Below are 26,318 nucleotides of genomic sequence, written 5' to 3' on the forward strand. Positions count from 1 at the left end.
GTAGACTAAAGCATGGTTATGCTTCGGATAAACTGGGTTTCAAAACAATTTAAATTGGTGGAGTGACTGGCTTTCCACTGGAAGAGATTCCAAGTGAAACAACTCCACAAGATGTCCATTTTACCCTCTCTCTAATTTTTGGTCAGAGTCCAGTTTTAAGAACTTAGCCTACTTTCCAGTTTAACCCATTTCCTCTGCCCATCTTCTCATTCCCTAGGAATGCAAACAACAGAGGAACATTAATATTTGCTTTATTATTATGTCTTTAAGCTAGAGAGAGACAGATCTGTGTGTTGGGTAAGGTTTGTTTTCCACTTGGGGTTGCCCCTGTATGTTCTGAGCCTATCAAGAAGCAGACGAGTTGGAAGACCAGGCCATCCATCTCACTCCTTGCCTGCTGTCATTTTGTTCTGATCTTGGCAAGGGAAGGCAATGCCAAATTGAGGCTACTGGTTTTGATCAATAACTTCTTTACTTCATATGTCTCTCTCTTTCTCAGTGTCTGAGTTGTATCTTGCTGCTGGAAACCGCAGAATTTTGGCCTTTTCCCTAATGAATTTTCACTTCCTATGAGTTTTTGTTTTTATTTAAAAAACCCAGCATTTGTCTCTCTACAGTAAACAAGAAAAGGACACACTGTAAATACGACATTTAGGTTAAAATGTTGACGTCTCTGGGAAAAGCTGAAATAAGATGGTGAATGCAAAGTGAAAGCCACCCAGTCCTACCGCTGAGACGAATGATGATGAGACACAGAGCTATTAGCAGTTGCTGGGGTAACATGAGGCGATCATGCAATCACTTGAACATTTCTCTGCAGGGCTGTACATTGTAGTTCAGGGTCCTCGGTTAAACCAAACTCTCCCCTCAAATATTCACTTGAAACTAAATAGTCGTGCCCAGTGTGTTTTAGTTTTTATACCAAATATTGATCAAAATGATCCCTAATGAAGGAGGGGATGGTCTAGAAGCAGAGATGGGTTTACACCACAGCAGGACAAGGTTTTTGTCTATCTGAAAAGAGTCATCCCCACATTATATTGATGGGAAAGAACATTAATCTTCGGAGCATGTCCTCATCCTAACCCAATCACTGTACATCCAGATAAGAATAATTGTCATAGTTCATAGCTTGTAAAATATGATTTAAAGTAAACACTGCCAGTGAAATGAAAGATTCCTTAATCTACTCCCACATCTAATTTACAGTAAACCTCTAACACTCTAATTTACTGTAAACCGACAACATTATGGACAATCTGAGGAAAGAATCCCTCAGGCTGACCAAAGATTTTGGAAATCCAGATGCTTCAGACTAATTTCTTATAATGCAGATTTAAAAACAGGCTCCTGGGATAAGAAACAATAGAAGCCTCCTTAGGCCCTAATAAATATCATAGGCCACTGATTAAAAAAACAAACCAAAACACATCAACAGAAAGACCTGTTGTATTCTAACACTGAACAAGGAACTTTATTAGAAATCAGGGCAATAGTATTATCCGTAAAGCTATTCTGCTCTCTCTGCTTCATTGCAATGCTTCGCCCTAGAACTTTTCCTAGCCCTACCATCTGCCTGGCTTCCTGCTATAGATTGAAAGAAACACTACACATATCCTCAAATGGGGTCCAGAGACAAAGCTTAAAGCAGGTATCAACACTGCAGCTTTATTTCATCTCTGAGGAGGGGAGATGCCTAGGGAACAAGTTTTGGTTTCCTTTCTTTTCCTGTAAAAACGGACCATTTTGACCAAAGCTCCCTTTTTCTGTGAAAATTTTCCTTTGGTCAAAAAGCCCATTTTTCACTGACTTTTGACAAGTAACTTCTGCACAAATCTAGTCAGGAACTCCCAACTTCTACTTCAGTGCTTATACTGCTACACTATTCCCCCTCTATATTTTATTCATTAATAAAATACTCTCATTTTCATCACCACCCTCATGGTCATCACTGTCATTATTAACATAGAAAAATATGTTTTCACACCCCTTTAGAACACAGAGAGATATGTTCCGTGCCCAAAGAGAATCCAGTCTAAACTAGATGGAACCAAAAAGACATGGAACAATGGGTCAGTTGAGGTGGAGGCTGTGGAGAAAGTACTGGTGAAGAGAACAAGGTAGAAAGGCAATCCTGAGGTAGTAAGCAGAAGGAAAGGAGGCTGCATTTTAGCAGTAAGGAAGTGGTAGAATTTTTCAAGAGTGGGAGGAGCATAAATGAAGGTGCAAAGCCAAAAGTTAGATAAGGAGATGAAGAGAGCAGTGCTTTGCTATATTTAGAGAGTAGGGGCTTTCAGACACATTGATAGTATCGCAGGCTCAGCAGCCCACTGTAACACACCCACTCTGCATCTCACACCTCACTGGCTTTTATATTAGTGACAGCTCCTGAAAAGGAGTCTTATCCGTTCTGTGATGTCAAGCCACTGTCTGGAGGTGTTTGTATAAAACAAAAGCATTTATAACATGTGGTATTTACTAATAACTGTCAGCTCCCTCTTGCACAGCCACTTCACTTCCTCACACACACAGATTAAGAACACACATCTTTTAAATGATGTACATATGATTGTTATGGCTCCTCTGGAATGGTTACTGTCTTTTGTTTGAACATCTCATTGCCACAATTTATAACACTCTTCTTATTTATCCATCAGCTTGTGTAATTGTTCCAAGTGAGCCATTCTGTCTGCTGTGTAACGTAAATCCATCTTCAGACACTTTTGAAGACATGCGTCAGAACAACACTTAGCGTTTCAATAGTGCCTTACATTGGAGGATCTCAAAGCACTTTACAAACATTGATGAATTTAGCCTTAAAATAGCCCCATGTGGGCAGGTTTAGGGCTGAGCAAATAATGCGTAACCAGGCCCTTATTCAGCAAGGTACTTAAATTGGGGCATTAACTTCAATAGGACTACTCATATGCTCAACCTGAAGTTCCTTGCTGGATAGGACCCTAAATGATTTATTCAATGAATTTGGCCTCTCTTCCTGTTTGCAAACTGTTGGCAGCTTATAAAATTTTTCTTGTAAGGAGGCCTCTTTTCAAAATCAATCCCCTTAGTTTTAAAAGGCATTTGTTTAGAGTATGTTTTTATATTTATAAAAAAGAAACATAGATTTTTGTTTCTTTTATGCTTTCCTTTTCGGGCTGAAGTGATTCGTACATGCATCACTGAGGTGTGATTGCTCAGTAGTTAAGGCACTTGACTACAATCCTGAACGTCATGGATTTGTATCTTGCTTGAGCTCACAATGAGAGATCACCTCCAGTTCAACTAGCTGCAAAATGGGTACCTGATTCTTTAGGTGAGGGCTGTCAACGCGGTCAGAGCTGATGCTGCCACACAGAGCTGATGCTGCCACAAAATTGGTAGCTGCCGGGGCGGCTCTACCAATTTTGCAGTCCCAAGCAGTCACCACCGAATTGCCGCCACGCCCAGAAGAGCAACGGAGCTGCTGCTGAATTGCTGCCACAGGACACGGACTGCTGCCCCATTCTGAATGCCGCCCCAAACACCTGCCTGGAAAGCTGGTGCCTGGAGCCGGCCCTACTGCCGCATCACTTCTTTGTGTATCGTGGGCTATGAAACTGAAGTTTCATACTTCCAACTTTAACTACATCAGGCAATGAACCATTGGCTCGGGGAGACTGTGATGCATAACCTTTGTGTGTTATACCTCTCCCCATCCTGGTCTGTGTTGTTTTTCTCTGTTTAAAATGAAGAAAAGCTTGTCAGAGCAGGATACTTCTGCTCTGTTTGTACGGTTCCTAGCACAATAGGACCTTTAGGCACTATTGCAATAAACATGACAACAACAACATATCTTGTGGTGAGCCTCTGCCAAGGAGTACATTTCACTCACAAGTAATCCCATCGCCTAGTTCTACTGTGCATGAGTGTAAAGTGAACAGGATTTTGACCCCAAAATCAATAGGACGAGCAGAGCTCTCTGACTGGAAGTGTCTCTCTATTCCAACTGTTTTGGCTCTGTGACCCAAGTAGCATAGGTGCTGGAGGTCACCAGGCCAACCAGAGACTACTTCCAATGCTAAAAACAAAACCAAACCACTCCACAGTGTCCACAACAGGACATGTACAAACAATGCTGGGACAGGGCCATGATTAAAATTAGTTTGAGAATGTGTTAAACAAAAACAAGTTCAATTTGCTGGATTTCCTTTTTTAAAAAAATCGAAGCTGGCCAGTCTCTCCAATGGATCTTGGCAAATACAGCCATCTACAAATCTATCTTCCCATTGAACTTGTTTTCTCATTTCAATCCTTCTTGTCAAAAATAGAGATTTTTTTTCTTCACTGAGGGGAAAGAGGAATGTAATTTACATTTATTTCCCTAGTAAATATTTAAAGTCAAATTCTCTCAGTTACACTGGTACTAAAGCCCTGAAGAAAGTAGGATTGCATTGATGTAAATGGGAGGAAACTCTGACCCTTTTATGTTACTTATTAAAAATACATTTGAAGAGAATAATCTAAGTAAGATGCAAAGATCTCAGGACTAATTCAGGAGTAAATTTTATGAAAAGGCCTCTTTTGAGTGTGCAAATTACATACGTTTGTAACTTCACTTGGCTATTGTACATGCATGCTCACTTTAAGAAAGAGGAGGGTGATTTGAGTTTTTAACTTAAATTGTCTGGCTTGCTGGTGACAAATTACAATGAACTGTACTGATGCACTTATGTTCTTATGTTCTAAAGAATGGTCATACTGGGTCAGACCAAAGGGTATTAGCAATGCTGGGGTATTATTTCTATGTGCTTTTTAGGTTGTGTCAAGGTACCCTTTTTTAGTGATTATATACACCCAAAAGAAACAAACAAACCACCTGTGCAGACACTTTAAATAGCCTTCTGCCTGAATGTGCACCAGTGTTAGAATTTACACCCAGAACTGGATGGCCTCAATGCGTTTTACAGGAACAATTTCTAACATATGTGTGCACAGATATTGGACAATTTACTGTATGTGCATAGCTGGTAGATACTGAAAGTCAATGTACAAGCATTTGCATATGCAACATTTGAGGTGAATGTCTCTGTGTGTGTGTGTGTGTGTGTGTGATTTTGCACATGCACATACAGAGGCCAAGGTCTGAAAATTTACCCCTCAGAGAGGTGCAAGCAACACATTACGTGTATGGTGGTCAGAAAATGGACATAAAGGATTGTAAATGGTAAGCCAGCATCTCTAACAGGTTTCAGAGTAGCAGCCGTGTTAGTCTGTATCCGCAAAAAGAACAGGAGTACTTGTGGCACCTTAGAGACTAACAAATTTATTAGAACATAAGCTTTTGTGGGCTACAGCCCACTTCATCGGATGCATAGAATGGAACATATAGTAAGAAGATATATACACATACAGATAAAGTGGAAGTTGCCACACAAACTGTAAGAGGCTAATTAATTAAGGTGAGCTATTAGCAGGAGAAAAATCTTTTAGCCTCTTACAGTTTGTATGGCAACTTCCACCTTCTCTGTATGTATCGATGTATCTTCTTACGATATGTTCCATTCTATGTGTGCGATGAAGTGGGCTGTAGCCCACGAAAGCTTATGCTCTAATAAATTTGTTAGTCTCTAAGGTGCCACAAGTACTCCTGTTCTTTTTGAGTATCTCTAACAATAATTTACCCAAACAAGGGAACCATCATATCTGGCCAAAGCACTTTTACTCAAGGAATATCAGGACACATAGAAACCATCCTCAAACCACTCACCACACAAAAGACTAGCTTTCTTCGTGACACTATCAACTTCTGCCAGAAACTCTGCAATGTTAACAACCTCACCCAGCACATCATCCTTTCCACCTCTCTGTCACCAACATTCCTCACCAAGATGGCATTGCTGCCTGCTTCAGATACCTACAAATAATGCACAGTTCTTAATGCACCCCAACAACACACCCTCAAACTTATCCATTTCATCCTCACCCATAACACTTTTATATTTAATAAAAAATGCTTTCTCCAACCCATGGGAACAGCATGGTTCTGGGATGGGGCCTGAATATGCCAACCTCTTCTTAGGCCAATTTGAGGAAGAATTTCTGGAAAAATGCATCATAAAACAAATTATATAACTGATACATCAATGATATTTTCATCCTCTGGACAGACGATCTAAACTTGCTCATAGATTTCCACCACAACTTCAACAACCACCACCCACTCATCTATTAATCTCTCTCTAGAACACTCCTACACCAGTATGTACTTCCTGGATGCCATAATTAGCTTCAGCAATGGAACACTACAGAAACTATATACAAGAAACCCACGGATCACAGCACTTACTTCCACAGACTCAGCAACCACCCCAGATACATCAAGAAATCTGTTATCTACAGCCAGGCATGAATACCACAGAATTTTCTCCAAAAAGGAAGTCTGGGATACACACCTAAAGATAGAATCATAGAATATCAGGGTTGGAAGGGACCTCAGGAGGTCATCTAGTCCAACCCCTTGCTCAATGCAGGACCAATCCCCAATTTTTGCCCCAGATCCCTAAATGGCCCCCTCAAGGATTGAATTCACAACCCTGGGTTTAGCAGGCCAATGCTCAAACCACTGATACTTAAAACTGCCTTCACTAAACAAAGGACACTCCACCAGAGAAGTAGATCACATACTGGAAGAGCCACCAAGATACCACAGGAGAACTTGCTGCACTACAGAAACCCCACTGCTAAAAAAATCACCACTGACCACACACTCTTAGTTCTTGCCAACCACCCCACACTGGAACCCATACAGTTCATCAATAGGGCTACGGTTTAGTCATGGGTGTTTTTAGTAAAATAAACAAAAATTCATGGCCCCTGACCTGTCCATTACTAGTACCGTAAATACCTGGACTAAATCTTGGGGTGACTGCTACTGCAGGGGCACCCCAGGGGGCCACTGCTGGTGGGCTGCTGCGGGGGGGTGGGACCAGTGGCACCAGCTGCCAGGGGCCATCAGGGCAGCTGCTTCAGCTTCCCCAAGAACCACTAAAACAAACAAAAGGAAGTATTTTTTCACACAATGCACGGCTCAACCCATGGAACTCTTTGCCAGAGGATGTGATGAAGGCCAAGACTATAACAGGGTTCAAAAAAGAACTAGATAAATCCATGGAGGATAGGTCCATCAGTGGCTATTAGCTAGGATGGTCAGGGATAGTGTCCCTAGCCTCTGTTTGCCAGAAGCTGGGAATGGGCGACAGGGAATGGATCACTTGATTATCTGTTCTGTTCATTCCCTCTGGGGCACCTGGCATTGGCCACTGTTGGAAGACAGGATACTGGGCTAGATGGACCTATGGTCTGACCCAATATGGTCGTTATCTTATGTTTCTTATGTAACCACTGCTGGGAGCCGCCAGAGCAGCAGCTGCTCCGGCTGCTCTGGGGACCGCTGCTCAGGCGGTCCCCGGTGCCAGCCACACAGCCCAAGCTGCGGCTGGCCCCAGAGCTGGCCGAGCGTCTGGGTGTAGAGCCACTCTTGCAGTGGCTGGTGTGGCTGTCCCTGGGGCCACCTGAGCAGCTGGCCCCAGAGCCAGCTGCGTGGACAGCCTTGGGGTCAGCCACCCAGGCCACTGCAGAAGTCACAGAGGTTGTGGAAAGTCATAGAATCCGTGACTTCCGCGACCTCTGTGACAGACATGGAGCCCTAATCATCAAGCAGTTCCAATCCATATTTTGATTGGGACCATATTGTGAATAATCTTTCCTGAACCCTCTCTTCTAGCCTTCAAACCACCTCCTAGCCTTGCCAAGCTCATCATCAGGAACAAGCTCCCCACAGATCAGGATCCACCAACTCAAAGCGGCACCAGACCCTGCCATAATAGATTTAAAACCTGCAGACATATTTCTACTGCTACAATGATCAACACTCCCCACAACACATCTTTCAAGATCCATGGGTCCTACACATGCCTATCACAACATATAGTGTATGTCATCCATTGCACCCTAAATGCCAACAACAACTATGCAGTGAAACCAGACAGACAATCACTACACTCTCAGATGAACTCACACAGAAAAATGATAAAATACCACCATATAACTTCTGGGCAAACACTTTTCACAAAGCAAACACTCCATATCTGACCTCTAAGTTCTCATCCTCAAAGGAAACCTGCACACTAAAAACCTTGCACTTAAGAGAAAGACTGGTTTTATGGTGTCATAACAATTAGTAACACATCCTAGTGCCCACTAACCCTTAATTATCCACTTCATTTTACGTGTCTCCTACAATGTATGAGCCCCTTATGTTTAACAATCTGTCCCGCCTTGTGTTTTGCTCAGACGCTGTTACCTTCTCCAAACATGTGGAAGAGCTCTGTATAGGTCAAAATCTTGTCCCTTCCACTTTGTCTTTAAGCATAATCTGGCACTCAGTGGATGAGCAAACTAAGTGTAACACGGAGGAAAGTAAATCTAGAGCAGGAAAAGTCACTGTAGGATAGAGTAGGCCCCTCCTGCCATGTTATCGCCTCAATTGTTAGTTACTTTTCCTTGTACACATTCTGGTCTACCCATATTTTACACTCATTTTGAATATACAATGACTTCAAAAGTGGTGGAAGCTACATTCCTTTAGCACTTAGTGAGTCAAAATTCTCCTCTCATAGCAGATCTATGCTATTGCATCTCCATTTAAATCAATGGAATTTATTCCTGATTTACACTGGTGTAAATGAAAGGAGAATTGATCCCACAGCCTATTACTTATGACATTTAACCTAGAGCACTCAATTTGATCAGAGCCTTCCATAAGCACTACACTTGTTTACACTTGAGGCCAAATCTTGGGTCTTATTGAAGCCACTGACCAAACTCTCATTGTTTTAAAGGGACCAGGATTTGGCTACTTTGTCTGAATTTGTCCTAAGATTTTAGGGACGGCTAAGCAAGTGGGAATGGACAAGGCCAGTGCATAATATCACAGTACATTAAAAAAAATCACTGAAATGAAGATGAACACCACATAAAAATAGAGAACTCTGAATTTCTCCCTTCTCTAGATTTAAATCAGATCCTTCACCATTCTATGGAGGTGGTTTATACTAAAGAATCTGAGAACAATCCCTAAGCAGTGAATTGAACACTCTATCATTCCAAAATGTGATATGAAAGTGAGCGAACACAAGATATGAAAGGACAAAAAATTAATATTCATACCCTCATAGCTCCTAATGATAAATGATGTCCCACATGTACATTGAAAATTGCCTTCCTTTTGCTTATGAGGGTTTTTATATTTAAGGTTATTGAAATAGAAAGAAATATCTTGAAATATCTATAATTATGGGGGAATACTATAATTGGAAAAATATATCTTGTTTCTTTATATGCCTCTTACTGGCTTTCTGAATAACACCTAAAGTGCAGATTTGAAGTCCAGCAGGTGCTGGATTCACATGGATTAACAAAAAGAAAATGAGTACTTGTGGCACCTTAGAGACTAACAAATTTATTTGAGCATAAGCTTTCGTGAGCTACAGCTCACTTCATCGGATGATGTGACGAAGTGGGACTGTTCTTAATGTTTCCTCTGAATAGTGTGGGGGGTGCCTCAGTTTCCCCTATGCAGTTCTTAAGTATCTAGGTGGTGGGGTAAGGGTGTATGATCATTGCAGAGCCCTAGAGGGCAGGTGTGTGCAGGGGTCTGGACACAGAGAATGGCCAACACCCTGTTTTCTGGCAACTGATGGCCTGGCCCTTCCCCCCTGCGAGGTGAGAGCTAAAGGGTTGGAAAACAAAGGAATCAGGTGACCTCCTGGCCCAAGAAAGGGGAAAGTGAGAGGAGGAGGGGCTGGAGGGAGTTTCAGTTTGAGGCTGGCTGGGGCCATGGAGTGAAGTACAGACGTGGTTGTCTGGCTCACTGCCCCCCAAAATGGACCGAGCTGAGGGGTCCTGTTCTCTGCACCTACAAGCTCTGTGTTAGACCATGTTCCTGTTGTCTAATAAACCTCTGTTTTACTGCCTGGCTGAGAGTTACGTCTGACTGCGGAGTTGAGGTGCAGTACCCTCTGGCTTCCCCAGGAGCCTGCCTGGGTGGACTCGCTGTGGGAAGCGCAGGGATGGGCAGAGGATATTGAATGCTCCGAGGTCAGACCCAGGAAGGTGGAAGCTGTGTGAGCTGTGTGTTCTGCAGACAGTCTGCTCACAGAAAGGAGTCTTCCCCAGAGTTCTGACTGGCCTCGTAGGGAGCAGTTCCAGAGCATCGCCCAGGGACTCCATGACAACTAGTGAGCTGTAGCTCACGAAAGCTTATGCTCAGATAAATTTGTTAGTCTCTAAGGTGCCACAAGTCCTCCTTTTCTTTTTGCGGACACAGACTAACGTGACTTCTACTCTGAAACCTGTCATGGATTCACTGTTACTCTCAGACAGAAATACACACATTAGTTCAGACTTATTAAGACTTATCTTATTAAGACTTACCTTATTAAGCTACTGTCTCCCAATATTTACAAAAGCTTTACAACCCACAAACTGCAGCTTTATCACATGGGTTACAAGATTGTTGCAATAGTTCAGAGTAAAAAATGTCAGGCTTGCCTAGTACTTTGACGGGAGATCCCCAAGGAAAAGTAAAGGTATTGCAAGAAGTATCTGTGATTCAGAAGGGGATGCTCTTCTCTGGGAGCCACTGCTGAACCAGTGATCCAGCAAAGTGGTAAGAGAAATCTTTTGGATGAGATGTTCTGCAGGGGTGGGGCTGTTATCCTTTATATCCTGGCCAAATCCCAGTTTGGATAACTACCTGGTTTATCCTACCTGGCTTATCCAGCAGTTTCAAGTGGATAAAATGTGCTTTTTCCATCTGACCTCTCCTGCAGTGTTTTTTTAAATTGCTGCTGCTTTCCATCCAATGGTAACTGCACATCAGCACTGGGGAAAGTTATTCTTGTGTATAGGAATAGGGCAGTATCTCTTTAAATAGTTTGTGAGCCTCCTGTGGCACTCAACCTGATGTATGTTTGAGAAGCTTTCAGAAGTCAGACTCAGCAGCATTATGTATGTTGCTAAGCCTTGCATGTTTATGTATATTTACCAAGTCAAGCTGCAGTGGGGGAGGTTTAGATTGGATATTAGGAAAAACTTTTTCACTAAGAGGGTGGTGAAACACTGGAATGCGTTACCTAGGGAGGTGGTAGAATCTCCTTCCTTAGAGGTTTTTAAGGTCAGGCTTGACAAAGCCCTGGCTGGGATGATTTAACTGGGAATTGGTCCTGCTTTGAGCAGGGGGTTGGACTAGATGACCTTCTGGGGTCCCTTCCAACCCTTATATTCTATGATTCTATGATTCTAAGTATGGTTATTTGACCCCAACTGTGCTCATGTGGTTTTCTCATAGTATTATTGTCATGTAAAAAGCAAAGGACCCAGCAAGGATTTAAACTGAGATCACTCAGCAAGAAAGATACTATGAGGCTGAATCCTTTGGTGCTGTGAAGCAGTGTAGAGAAGTCTTTAAAAAAGGGTGTGTGTTTGTGGAAATGCCCTCCTGGGAATATCCTTTGAGTCAAGGAGCTCTCCCCCTCATTTTAAGGAGACGAAAAACAGCTCTACATCAGCTCTGTTTTCAATGTAGGATGCATAATGGGGGCAGGGAGGTGAAGAGAAGGGACATAGCCACAGGGTAGTATGCTGCCACTATTCTCTGTTTCCAAAAGGCCCAAGAATACAGGGAACACAGAAGTGGCTTAAAGCAACCTTTGCCTCTCCTCTCCATTTCTGTACTGAGTGCATAAGCTGAGAATCAAAGAATATGGTTTATAGAAATGACAGCTACTGTTATCCCTTAATTACCAATTAGTCCATTCCATTTAGTCATGACAGATGCTATTAAATACATTGGACCAAGAATTTGGCCCATTGAACACATCATCCCCAAATACTGGAACATTTCTAACCCGAGAAGGAAAGGTGTATCCAAGTCATAGAATTCTTTTCCCTGGCTGAGGGTGTGTAAATCTCCATGTTTGTTATGATACAGACACTGCTTCCAAAATGAAGAAGTCTGCCATATATTCCTAGAATATATAGGTCTGATTCTCCTCTTCCACGGTGTAAAGCAGCTGTAACTGCCCTGAAGCCTATACACAATCAAGCCTTAGCAGTTGTTCAGAGCTTTTATTTCATCTAATGTTTAGGCCACTAACACAGTATGTTTTAGGAGGCAAGAAGAAGTGCAATTCAAATGAGAAGGCACAGACGAGAATGACCTTTGAATTACTGACTTCAAGCAAACTAACCTACACACAAGTTTTTCCCATTATAGAGAGTTCTTCTGCTTTTTGGAGTCCTAAAATGTCAAAGTCACTGCGGTCAAGTTTTCAAAGTGCCAGCCACACATCCAGAGTCTACAGCTCAAATAAGATGAAGAAAACTATGGCATGCCTGAACTGTGTGTCTCCACTTCATTCCTCATCAACCTTCAGGTCACACAGTATTCTGGATGCTTCTTTTTGCCGTGGAGTTCCTCACTCTTCAATCTCAGTACCAGTGTTATTCTTTAGATACAGTTCATGTATCTAGATGAGAGCATTCGGTGGGGGAACAGGGGTTCACATATGCAGGTGATATCCAGCTGTAACTTTTACTCCTATTTCATTGACATGGTCAGATTTGCTTCTTGATGGCTTGGGGTTGGCTCAGGTGTAAACCAGAACAGATCAAGATGCCATGAGTTAGATCTGGTTGTCAGTTTGAGGCACTGGTCTATGCAGAGGAGCTTTTCCCTAGAATAGAATTCAAGTGGGACTACTTATAAGCTTTAACTTAAGCATATGTTTGAGCAATTTGCTTGATCACTGCTTAGGTGAACATGAACACGGAACCAGAGTAACAGCCGTGTTAGTCTGTATTCGCAAAAAGAAAAGGAGTACTTGTGGCACCTTAGAGACTAACAAATTTATCTGAGCATAAGCTTTCGTGAGCTACAGCTCACTTCATCGGATGCATTCAGTGGAAAATACAGTGGGGAGATTTATATACATAGAGACATGAAAAAATGGGTCTTACCATACACACTGTAACGAGAGTGATTACTTAAGGTGAGCTATAACCAGCGGGAGAGCGGGAGGGAGGGGGGCGGAACTTTTTGTAGTGATAATCAAGGTGGGCCATTTCCAGCAGTTGACAAGAACGTCTGAAGAACAGTAGAGAGGGGAGGTGGAATAAACATGAGGAAATAGTTTTACTTTGTGTAATGACCCATCCACTCCCAGTCTCTATTCAAGCATAAGTTAATTGTATCCCATTTGCAAATTAATTCCAATTCAGCAGGTTCTTGTTGGAGTCTGTTTCTGAAGTTTTTTTGTTGAAGATTTGCAACTTTTAGGTCTGTAATCGAGTGATCAAAGAGATTGACGTGTTCTCCAACTGGTTTTTGAATGTTATAATTCTTGATGTCTGATTTGTGTCCATTTATTCTTTTACGTAGAGACTGTCCAGTTTGACCAATGTACATGGCAGAGGGGCACATGATGGCATATATCACATTGGTAGATGTGCAGGTGAACGAGCCTCTGATCATGTGGCTGATGTGATTAGGCCCTATGATGGTGTCCCCTGAATAGATATGTGGACACAGTTGGCAACAGGCTTTGTTGCAAGGATAGGTTCCTGGGTTAGTGGTTCTGTTGTGTGGTGTGTGGTTGCTGGTGAGTATTTGGTTCAGGTTGGGGGGCTGTCTTAAAGCAAGGACTAGCCTGTCTCCCAAGATCTGTGAGAGTGATGGGTCGTCCTTCAGGATAGGTTGTAGATCCTTGATGATGCGTTGGAGAGGTTTTAGTTGGTGGCTGAAGGTGATGGCTAGTGGCATTCTGTTATTTTCTTTGTTGGGCCTGTCCTGTAGTAGGTGACTTCTGGGTACTTTTCTGCCTCTGTCATGGACCGGTCACATCCTCATATTCCAAACTAGTCACATTGAAATAAGGTACTATTGGGCTGTTAGGAATACAATCCTGTCCTGATAATGCCGATCACCTCCAGAGAAAGGGAAGTGCCTAGAAGATGTAAAAGGAAACTTAGTCTGATATCATCCTGTCTGGCAAGAACTCACTTATGTGAAATCCTCATTTCTGTGTTTGTTCTATCACTGTAGTCTCCATTTCCCCATTGTTTGTCTGTATAATCTCTGTCTGGTTCTGTGATTGTTTCTGTCTGCTGTACAATTAATTTTGCTGGGTGTAAACTAATTAAGGTGGTGGGATATAATTGGTTAAATACTCATGTTACAATATGTTAGGATTGGTTAGTTAAATTTCAGTAAAATGATTGGTTAAAGTATAGCTAAGCAGAATTCAAGTTTTACTATATAGTCTGCAGTCAATCAGGAAGTGAGTGGGGGAAATGGGAACAGGGAATGGGGGTGGGGAAATTGGAATCATGTTTGGCTAAGGGCAGAAATAGGAACAGGGACACAGGTGTAAGGCTCTGTGGTGTCAGAGCTGGGAAGGGGGACACTGAGGAAGGAAACTGGAATCATGCTTGCTGGAAGTTCATCCCAATAAACATCGAATTGTTTGCACCTTTGGACTTCAGGTATTGTTGCTCTCTGTTCATGCGAGAAGGACTCGGGAAGTAAGTGGGTGAAGGAATAAGCCCCCTAACATCTCGTACAGATACCTCATACAGATACAGGCAGACTTCATCTTCCTTTCCAAATGCAAACAGATGGACATCATACCAAAAGGACTGAAGGTAAAAAATCCATTACAATCTACATACCACACAGACTATGCTGACTGCTTGTGCCACACGCTCTCAAAGAAACTGCGGAACTACCTGATCAACATCCTCTACAGCAAACAGGGAAAGATTAAGAATGAGCTCTCAAAACTGGATACTCTCATAAAACCTTCCACACAAACTTCCTTGTGGCTGGATTTTACAAAAACTAGACAAGCCATTTACAACACACACTTTGTTTCTCTACAAAAGAAAAAGGACACTAAACCATCTAAACTACTACATGCCACAAGGGGCCACAGCAATAATTCCCTTAACCCACCCAGCAATATTGTTAATCTATCCAACTATACTCTTAGCCCAGCAGAAGAATCTGTCCTATCTCGGGGCCTCTCCTTCTGCCCCTCCACCCCCACAAACATGTTACAGTTCTGCGGTGACCTAGAATCCTATTTTCGACGTCTCTGACTCAAGGAATATTTCCAACACACCGCTGAACAACATACTAACCCACAGAGACCTTCCTACCAAGACTACAAAAAGAAGGATTCTGGGTGGACTCCTCCTGAAGGTTGAAACAACAGACTGGACTTCTACATAGAGTGCTTCCGCCGACGTGCACGGGCTGAAATTGTGGAAAAGCAGCATCACTTGCTCCATAACCTCAGCAGTGCAGAACACAATGCCATCCACAGCCTCAGAAACAACTCTGACATCCTAATCAAAAAGGCTGATAAAGGAGGTGCTGTCATCATGAATAGGTCAGAATATGAACAAGAGGCTGCTAGGCAGCTCTCCAACACCACTTTCTACAAGCCATTACCCTCTGATCCCACTGAGGGTTACTAAAAGAAACTACACCATCTGCTCAAGAAACTCTCTGAAAAAGCACAAGAACAAATCCACACAGACACACCCCTGGAACCCCGACCTGGGGTATTCTATCTGCTACCCAAGATCCATAAACCTGGAAATCATGGATGCCCCATCATCTCAGGCATTGGCACCCCGACAGCAGGATTGTCTGGCTACGTAGACTCCCTCCTCAGGCCCTACGCTACCAGCACTCCCAGCTGACTTCCTGAGGAAACTACAATCCATCAGTGATCTTCCTGAAAACACCATCCTGGCCACTATGGATGTAGAAGCCCTCTACATCAACATTCCACAGAAAGATGGATTACAAGCCGTCAGAAACAGTATCCCTGATAATGTCACGGCAAACCTGGTGGCTGAACTTTGTGACTTTGTCCTCACTCATAACTATTTCACATTTGGGGACAATGTATACCTTCAAATCAGTGGCACTGCTATGGGTACCCTCATGGCCCCACAGTATGCCAACATTTTTATGGCTTCCTCAGCTCTCGTCCCCTAATGCCCCTTGTCTACTTGCGCTACATTGATGATATCTTCATCATCTGGACCCATGGAAAAGAGCCCTTGAGGAATTCCACCATGATTTCAACAATTTCCATCCCACCATCAACCTCAGCCTCGACCAGTCCACACAAGGGATCCACTTCCTGGACACTACGGTGCTAATAAGCGATGGTCACATAAACACCACCCTATACTGGAAACCTACTGACCGCTATTCCTACCTACATGCCTCCAGCTTTCATCCAGACCACACCACACGATCCATTGTGTACAGCCAACCTCTACGATACAACCGCATTTGCTCCAACCCCTCAGACAGAGACAAACACCCACAAGATCTCTATCAAGCATTCTTACAACTACAATACCCACCTGTTGAAGTGAAGAAACGGATTGACAGAGGCAGAAGAGTACCCAGAAGTCACTTACTACAGGACAGGCCCAACAAAGAAAATAACAGAATGCCACTAGCCATCACCTTCAGCCGCCAACTAAAACCTCTCCAACGCATCATCAAGGATCTACAACCTATCCTGAAGGACGACCCATCACTCTCACAGATCTTGGGAGACAGGCTAGTCCTTGCTTTAAGACAGCCCCCCAACCTGAAGCAAATACTCACCAGCAACCACACACCACACAACAGAACCACTAACCCAGGAACCTATCCTTGCAACAAAGCCCATTGCCAACTGTGTCCACATATCTATTCAGGGGACACCATCATAGGGCCTAATCACATCAGCCACACGATCAGAGGCTCGTTCACCTGCACATCTACCAATGTGATATATGCCATCATGTGCCAGCAATGCCCCTCTGCCATGTACATTGGCCAAACCGGACAGTCTCTACGTAAAAGAATAAATGGACACAAATCAGACGTCAAGAATTATAACATTCAAAAAACCAGTTGGAGAACACGTCAATCTCTTTGAACACTCAATTACAGACCTAAAAGTTGCAATTCTTCAACAAAAAAATTCAAAAACAGACTCCAACGAGAGACTGCTGAATTGGAATTAATTTGCAAATGGGATACAATTAACTTATGCTTGAATAGAGACTGGGAGTGGATGGGTCATTACACAAAGTAAAACTATTTCCCCATGTTTATTCCACCTCCCCACCCTCTACTGTTCTTCAGACGTTCTTGTCAACTGCTGGAAATGGCCCACCTTGATTATCACTACAAAAGGTTCCCCCTCCTCTGCCCCCCGCTCTGCTGCTAGTAATAGCTCACCTTAAGTGATCACTCTCGTTACAGTGTGTATGGTAAGACCCATTTTTTCATGTTCTCTGTGTATATAAATCTCCCCACTGTATTTTCCACTGAATGCATCCGATGAAGTGAGCTGTAGCTCACGAAAGCTTATGCTCAGATAAATTTGTTAGTCTCTAAGGTGCCACAAGTACTCCTTTTCTTTTTATGAACAAGGAAGTATCTGAGCAATTCAGGGGGATGAAATTCACCTTCCACTACTGTTAGAACACAATTGTAGGGTGTGGTGAGTAGTGTCTTTTGCTGATTTACTATTTTCATCATACAGTGCAATTACTGAAAATGAATTGTAGATGGACTAACTTACTAGACTGTTCAGCTGTGTAGACATGGTGCTGAATTTTGCAGCCAGGGCTTTGATATTATCAGAGTACATGAAATCAATTTAAGATGCACTATACTGGCTGCCTGTATTCTTGGCTTGAAGGTACAGGTTTTGACATACAAAGGCCAAATACTCTCCTCAGTTACATCTGTGCTCCTCTTTTCATATCAAGCCCGTTACATTCAGTAGCGTTGTGTAGGATAACAAAAACTGAAGATAAGATTGGGTTCCTGAAACACTAATCTTTGTGATCACTGGTGCCTTATGTGCCCACCCCCCTCTTTATTTTGTACTGCTTAGATCAAGGAGGAAAGAGAAGGGCGCAGTCAGAACTCTAAGTTGAATCTGACAGCAGTGCATTTGCATTTGTGGTTTTGTACCACTAGGACTTCTATCTGGCCCTAGGTTTATTTATGACTAAAATGTAATAGAGTTATTGCAACTGTGTTCTCTTCTACACAGCAGGAAATTCTGAGCCAGGGTAACATGGGAAAGAGTAACTTTTTAGTATTATCATCATCATCATCAACAACAGCAACCATTGTGAGGTACTCAGGTTAAGACTTAAGAGAAATTACTGTTTGCCTTGAATGAGTTTTTAGGATTCACAGAAAATGTCCAGGGTGCCTGGTGATACAAGGTAACTCTAGTATCAGTGTGGAAATGATTCATTCTTCAAGTCTAGTGAAGATCAGGCACTTTCCACAGCTTCAGTAGGATCACTTTATCTGATAAAGGCTGTTACTATGCAGCCTTGGCACACATTTGTATAGACTAATGCCCAATCCTACAGGAAGGTCTGTGTGGGCAGAGCCCTGTGCTCATCTGGAGCCCCATTTAGTGGGGCACTGCATGGGCACAGGAGTCCACCTTTTAGAGCTCACTGAAGGACTGGGGCCTCATTTTGCTAACTCACTCTGGGGCACTCCAGGTTAGGATAGTCAGCAACCCCAAATCGCTTATGCATCCCTTCTCATGAAAGGGACTTTTGTCCAGTACTGGCTCTTTTAGGGCCTGATCCTGTTAGATACAAACTGCCCTTCACTCCAGTTGATTTCAGTAGGAACTGAGGGTGCTGCTTAGCACATTGCAGGAACAAACCCAAAATAAAGTTTAAATTTAATTTGTTCCCGCTCCTTGCATTAGCTTCTAAGGCTAGGATCCTGAGGGTGAAACTAGCCTGATCCTCCTGGGAGCAATGGGGACATCCATTTGCCTCTCCTCAAGCTGACACTTACGTACCCATTCTACTTTATGCTATGACCTCGTTCCACCACTTCGGTGTCTTAAAGCGTAAGTGTAATTTGCTCCCACCTTTACACTGCCAGGAAGTGCTTTGTAAAGTGTTAATGTTTTGCATTTTACTTCTAGCAACTGCATGGAAACTCTTTGCAGTCTGTACTGTACATTATCAGCCTTAATTCTTTCAGAACAGTGGAGAGGTAGAAATCTCATTGAAAAAATGGTGTGAGGGCTGTAAAGGCCGCAGTCCTGCAAGGTACTCTGTGCAGGCAGACTCCAGAGACAAGGCAGAACAGCTGCTTTTAATGAGGTGCTGTATGGACTCTGGGGTTGACCTGTGCATAGCAGCTTACCAAATCAGGGAGAAATCCTGTCCCTTTTTGCCACTGATTTCAATGGAGCCAGGATTTTACACTTTAATTTATTCTTGTGTGTGCACAAAAATGTAGATTTTAGTGAGTAATTTTAAGGTTTTATATGAAATTCAGGACACAATATCCAGTGGCTTCCCCTGCCCCCATTGTTTCTAACATGTTTGTATGGGGTTTATGGGAGGTTTTGTTTCCGTAATAAATTTCCCTTTTTCCTTTGAATTAAATTTGTGGGGTTTGGTACTTATTTAGTGTAAGGGTAAATGGATGCGAAAAGAGACAGATGGAAATGAGAGGGAGATTTCTAGGTCTTAGGGAGAGGGCACAAGAAACTGGAACAGAGAGGGAAGGGGGCAGGCAGGCAGACAATCTTTAAGATGGCTTCTGACAAATGATGGCAGCCATTTTAAGTAACGACATTCATGATTCTGGAGTCAGATTTGTACAGCTACACATCTGGGAAAATTGCCAGACTCATGTACAAAATGATTCCAGTTTGGAAGACTGTCCCTTATGCAGAATACTGAAAGATTTAAAAAAGTAAAAATCTACCCAGCACAACCACAACATATTCATAGAATGCATTAAATATAATCTGTTGACACCTCATTTCAGCATCGCAGATCGCAGTGAGAACTGAACAAGGCACATAAATCCCTTGTTATGCGAAAGGATTAAAGAAGAATGGAATGAATGTTATCCTACTGCTAGAGTTTCTATATAGCAATCTAATAAGAAGGGAGGGGAAAGCCCAGTGTCAAGCAAAGAATGCAAAAGAGGATTTGGGGAATAGCGCCATACACCTGCAGCCTCACAGACAGGCAGATTTTCAGTTCTCTGCAAACGCAACTCATGCTAATTTAGAAGTGTAGAAGGAAAGTTTTGGCAGCATAGAGAAAGAGAGGCTGCTCTTGTTCTGTAGAACCATGCTCAATAAAGGGCATATACAATATCACAGGTATCCGTTTCCAAGACTAGGAAGGTACGAAACTGTCGGCAGTCAGGTAATGTACTTCATACTAATAAGTGCTATGGATGAGTTGTACATTGAATTCACTGATAGGTAGATAATTTCACATTTCTTACAAAGGCCTCGTTTTATGAAAAACATCATTTACGTGGGAGAGTCCAAAAATCTCCCCTTCTCTCTGGCAGCTGAGCTGCTGATGCAATTTATTATTAAAAATAGCATTTTAAAAATCCTGCTGTAGGCAAGGTTTGGCTGCTTCCAAAATTCACACCTTCTATGATTTTCAGGCAACTCTCCATCTCCTCATATAATACAGCTCAGGCTCATTGTAGGTCTGGTAAGGCATTAGTTGCCATTAGTGTTCCCCTGATCCAGAATGAAAATGAAATATAACATAGAACTGACACTTTAGCATCCCCCTAGCTTTTCTATGCAATTCCCGCAGCTAAGGCTGGAATATGGATTTTGGGGCCTCTAATAAGGCTATTCTCGGGGGAGTATGGAGTGAAGGAATTTCTAGAGATCCCATTTTCCTTTACTTAAGACAAGCTACAACTACAGTTTAATAGAGTGCAGATAAATGTTGATAGCCTGATCAGACCTCATGGGTTTCTCACTTCAACAGATGTCACTTATTTTAGTCCAGAAGTACTATAAAGCTTCCACAGTCACTCACTTATTGCTGAAAATTATTGCCCTTAAACATAAAGATTCATGCAAATGAGATTATAGGAAGAATAATTTGCATGAAGGGACTTACACAACAGAATTTAAAGTTTCCTGCATGATTAATTTTTTTAGTATCTATTGTTTTGGGCTTCTACTACCTTTGGGCCTTGAGAGTATGTCTAATAATCTTATGTTAAATTTGGGACTGTCCCACAATTTGGGGATTCCTTGGGTTTGGGGATACATATAAATCTGTGGTCAAGGGGATTTTAGATTTCCAGGGAACCTCCCCCAAATTGTTGGGTTTTTTTATCCTCCTTCCGTGTTGCTAAGTGCTGTGCTACTAGAAAGAAAGACAAAGAAAGATACTGCTGTCAGGTGAATCAGAGCTGAAAAACAAATTCCTTATGTGTATTAGACAAAATCCTTATTTGTTCTGTATTTTGAACTTCAACTTTAGCATGCCAATCTCAGACACATATTTGCATTTCTTTTATAAAAGGGTAAATACAATGGGGAAATTAATGACTTGTGGAAAGAATCACAGACAGACTCAATCTAACCCACAGATTGGGAACTTGATGGAAGCTTTGTGCAGACAATGGACTGCAAAATCATCTTTTTTTATTTGTGAACAGCAAAGTAGTGATGTTTTATGGCTTTGGTTTTGTATAAAACGGAAGCAAATTCTACAGAAAACATACATCATTTGTGTTCATTTTTAAAATATTGACTTGACCAAAAATATTTTTAAATAGAAAGTAGAAAAGGGGAAACTTAAAGTTTCTGTTTGTGTCAGGAGATTCTGGGGAAGACATTTAAAAGACACTTAATGCGTGCAATAATTTCAATGACTCTGGGGAGCAGAATGTTTGAATTTCTAAATGCTAAAAGAGGACAGCAAACCATTCCAAGGTCTTAGAGTACTTTCCTGACATGTAATGTACAAACTGTGAGGACCCAGCAGCAATGTACATTTGCATTTCCACAGTTGTCCCTGCTGAGAAGATCGAAGATAAATCAGTGGGTTCACATGTATAATTTACTGCAGGAGCCTCTCAAGACTGCTCTCGTGAAGTGTACAGTATTTGCAATTATTTTATGAATACTTATTTGCCATATGCTGATGGTCTTTTTTTAGGAGAAAAAATAAACTAATTTAACTTAATTCTCAATCAGCATATTAAGTGTAAAATGACAACCAGAGTGTTTAACTTTATTGTTCTGATGTGTGTAATTTGTTGAGGCAGTACAACAAGTGTTATTTTTCACTGAGTAGGCCAAAGCAAGATTAAAAAAAAGGAACAAAATGAGGGTCCTGATTCCACAAAGCACATAAATATCTGGTTAAATCCAAGCCTATTCAGCAAAGCACAGGAGCACATACGTAAGTGCTATTGTAATGCCTGCTCTAATGTCTGCTGCCTGGGAACTTTTTGTGACAGATCTCCCATACAGGGGCCCTCGCTGGTGACAGTAAGCAAAGACAAGAAAATGGTGTAAAACTATCCTGTAAAGTTGGCTGTACTGTGGTAGGCAGGTTCTCAGCGTAGGGGTGGGGCTGAATCTCTCAACTTGGAAATGAAAAAAAAAGGCCTTTCCGAACTCTCTGATACACCTGGACAAGCCATTTATTAATACTTGATGCTGCGATTTGTCAAGAGTCCTCCAAGGTACTTTTAAAGTGCCTTTTGCTGGAAGATGCACGTTCAATGTGCTAACAGATGTTTTCCCCTGGGGTCTAAACCACAATCCAATTTTGATTTCCCCTCTTAACTAGTTTACAGCTCGATGGTCTAATTTAGCCAAAGGAGCTAAAATATTTTGTTGCACTAGTGAAATGGCAAATTCCTTGATTTTGTTGTGTTGGGCTCCGTGAGGCTAAGGACTGGGCCAAAGGGTGTATAAATATTGAAGAGGGAGTGTTTAGGGGGCCTTGTGCTGGCCCTCTGTAGGGGGTGAGTTTCATTCTAATGCATGGGTTCTACTGCATTTGGTCTGTAATGTACCATAAGAAACCTTTCCTGATGCCTGTAAGAGGATATGGCGCATGAGAATTTAAACTCTTCAGTGCATACAGGCTGTTCCCTTCCTTTCACTTGGGTGGTAGGGGCCAGTGTGTTGCTATTGAAGGACCAGTGTTTTAGACTTACCTCTCCAGTTGTACACACGTGAGTCTCACAGTGATGGTTTGTATGTGGTCTGCAGCCCATAGGTACATTTTACGTTCTTGGTCTTGGACTGTCCACTTTTCAGGCAATGGGTTATTCTAGATTGTGCCCTGTTAGAATGCTGTGTACATTTGAATCATGACTGACAATAAACACTCTTAAGGGAGAGGCCAGAACAAAACCACCGTGGACCTGAACATCCAAATTCTGCAGCTTGGGCTCCTTGCCAGTGGTTAAAAATGTTCATCTGTTTAACATGGCTCCAAGGACACTTGACAAGGGACAATGGCTGTACTTTCCTGGGTGCATTGCCAGGTGGTCTGAGGCCAAGGAGCAGGGGCCATGTGGTTCATCTGGGAAGTTCCAGATGGCTAAGGGGAGATATGATTGAGGTCTATAAAGCCATGACTGGTGTAGAGAAAGTAGATAAGGAAGTATTGTTTACTTCTTCTCATAACACAAGAACTAGGGCTCACCAAATGAAATTAATAGGCAGCAGGTTTAAAACAAATAAAGAAGTATTTCTTCACACAACACACAGTCAACTGTGGAACTCCTTGTCAGAGGATATTGTGAAGGGCTCAAAAAAGAAGTAGATAAATTCATGGAGGATAGGTCCATCAATGGCTATTAGCCAGGATGGGCAGGGATGGTGTCCCGGAAGCTGGGAATGAGCGACAGGGGATGGATCAATTTATGATTATCTGTACTGTTCATTCTCTCTGGGATACCTGGCACTGGCCACTGTCGGAAGACAGGATACTGGGCTAGACGGACCTTTGGTCTGACCCAGTAGGGCCATTCTTATGTTCTTATGTCTTGCTGAATCAAGCTCTGGTTGTGTATCTAGCTAGAGGTACTGATACAGTTCTCATTACCACAGTATCCCACAACACTCCTGTGAGGTAGAGACATGCTATTATCCCATTATACAGATAGGAATGGAGACCAGGTGACTTGTCCAAGGTCACACAGGAAGTTTGTAGGAGAGCAGGGACCTGAATGCTTGTCTTTCAAGTACTAGCGAATGCCCATAGTGGGTAGACCATCCTTCTCACTGATAGGAGGAGGAATGAAACCCAGAGTAAGCAGGAGACTTTTCTCCTACATACTGTCAAATAAAGACCACCAAGGCCACCAGGGAAAACCATATGTACATGTTTCAAAAATACATATAAATTATTCAAATCACTTCTATAGTACCATATAATATATATACACAATTCTTTAGAAACACAGCAAGATATTTTCCCTATCCTGACAGTATAAACTGAGCAAGACGAGACAAAACGCAGTTATATTTCAGGACTTGGAAGCTGTGGTGGGATTATAGGGTAGGAGGAGAAGGTGGGAATGATTTATTGAATAAAAAGTGGATTTGAAGATGGTGTTTGGAAGAGGATGGGAGCTGGAGGAGCCTGTTCTAGGAGCGGGGGAAAGGAACACTGGTGATGACCAAAAAACGAGCCAAGAGTAGGGGGAAATTATGAGGGTCAGTCATCACAAAGACATAAGAAATCTAGGTTTCAGAGTAGCAGCCGTATTAGTCTGTATCTGCAAAAAGAAAAGGAGTACTTATTTGTTAGTCTCTAAGGTGCCACAAGTACTCCTTTTCTTTTTATAAGAAATCTAGCACATTAGGTAGTTGCTGGTGAAAATGCATCCAAATACTAACCAGGTGGAAAATCTTCTGAAGGCGCTTATAAATTTGTGGGGCATTTGGAAGAAGAACTGATGAGAGGGTCCTTGGGCCATCTTGTTGTGCACAGGAGGCTCGTTCATGAGTCTTGGGTTTGTCACAGAGGAAGTCTGTGGTAGCACAGGGAATCAAACCCACCTTCCAATGTAGTGCTCTAACCACTGTATAGGGAATAGAGACCTGAAGCTATCTATGTCAATGTGTGGATGGCAAGTGGAACAATTGGGTTATCCTAATTACAGAGTAAAGTTAGAAAATTGGTTAGCAATGACATTTTAAAACTGTCTTGTGGAATGATCTGTTACTAAATATCCTTTTTCCTTTACATACTATATCTGAAAAGGAGGCGCGGGGCAAAATGTCATTTTTAATTGTATCTTCTGTTCCCAAGGTAAATTCTAGCCCTTTTGTTGTAAAAGAAAAAAGATTGCACTATCTCATGCATATGGCATAAAATAAGATGCTTACAGTGCCAGAAAAAAAAAGAGTTATTTTTATCAAATGAATATAATTAGGGAGTCTGCATTTTAGTTTCTATTTTTGCGAGTGTTCAATACCTTGCAATTTCTTAGAAAAATCAGGTTTTTACATGTTTATTTAAATTGTAGCAGTATACATCAGAACAGGAATCAGTTTCATTCGTACTGAAACAAACAACAAATAAAATTATTCATAAAAACTTTTAAGAACAGTTTCACTTAGTGTTTGCTTCCTGTGTTCCCGCAGCATATCTAACCACACAGATTAAAAACCACGGAACATGCTGCTGTTACTGGTATACGCCATCAAAAAGCGAACCACAGCGCGCAAGAACAGGAAATATTACACGTATGTTATAGTAGATGGTGTGAATAAGAGGTGAATTCCAGTGGAAGGCCCTTCAAAAGGAAACTTGTCACTTTCTGCATTTTGTTGTGTTTATTTTTACTCTAGAAAATTTACCACTGGTGCTTTTATCCGAAGTCTTTTGACTAAACTGAAAACCAGAATCCCCACGTACACAGTGTTAATTGTATTGTTCCAATTCACTGTAACTGAACAGAAGCATACACAGAAACAGACTTAATTGTAACTTTTAACCTAAGGACAGATCCTGTGGGCCTTTCAGACGGGCTTGAGCACTCACAGCCTCCATTGTCTTTAAGACTGAGATCTCAAAAATGGAAGTTGCCTCCACTGGCTTCATTTGGACTTTTCACATGAGAAAGTGTTTTTAGGATTGGGTAAGTAAATTTAAAGGATAGAAACTGGAGGTGAAAATCTTGAGCATCTTGAAGTTGTAGGCAAAACTCCCAGCATTCATGCTGTGTTTTAGATTTGTCTGTAAACAAAATGTGTCATGCCTACCTGTAGCACTGAATTATACATAGGAGATTACACTCAGGACTTGTTCCCCTATATACTTTAGGCACTTTTGAAAATCTCCACCAGAATACTTTATATGAACAATATAAAAGGTGAATATGTGCAAAACAG

This window comes from Caretta caretta, chromosome 2 (genome assembly GCF_965140235.1).
Source record: "Caretta caretta isolate rCarCar2 chromosome 2, rCarCar1.hap1, whole genome shotgun sequence".
In the NCBI taxonomy this organism is placed as follows: Eukaryota; Metazoa; Chordata; order Testudines; family Cheloniidae; genus Caretta; species Caretta caretta.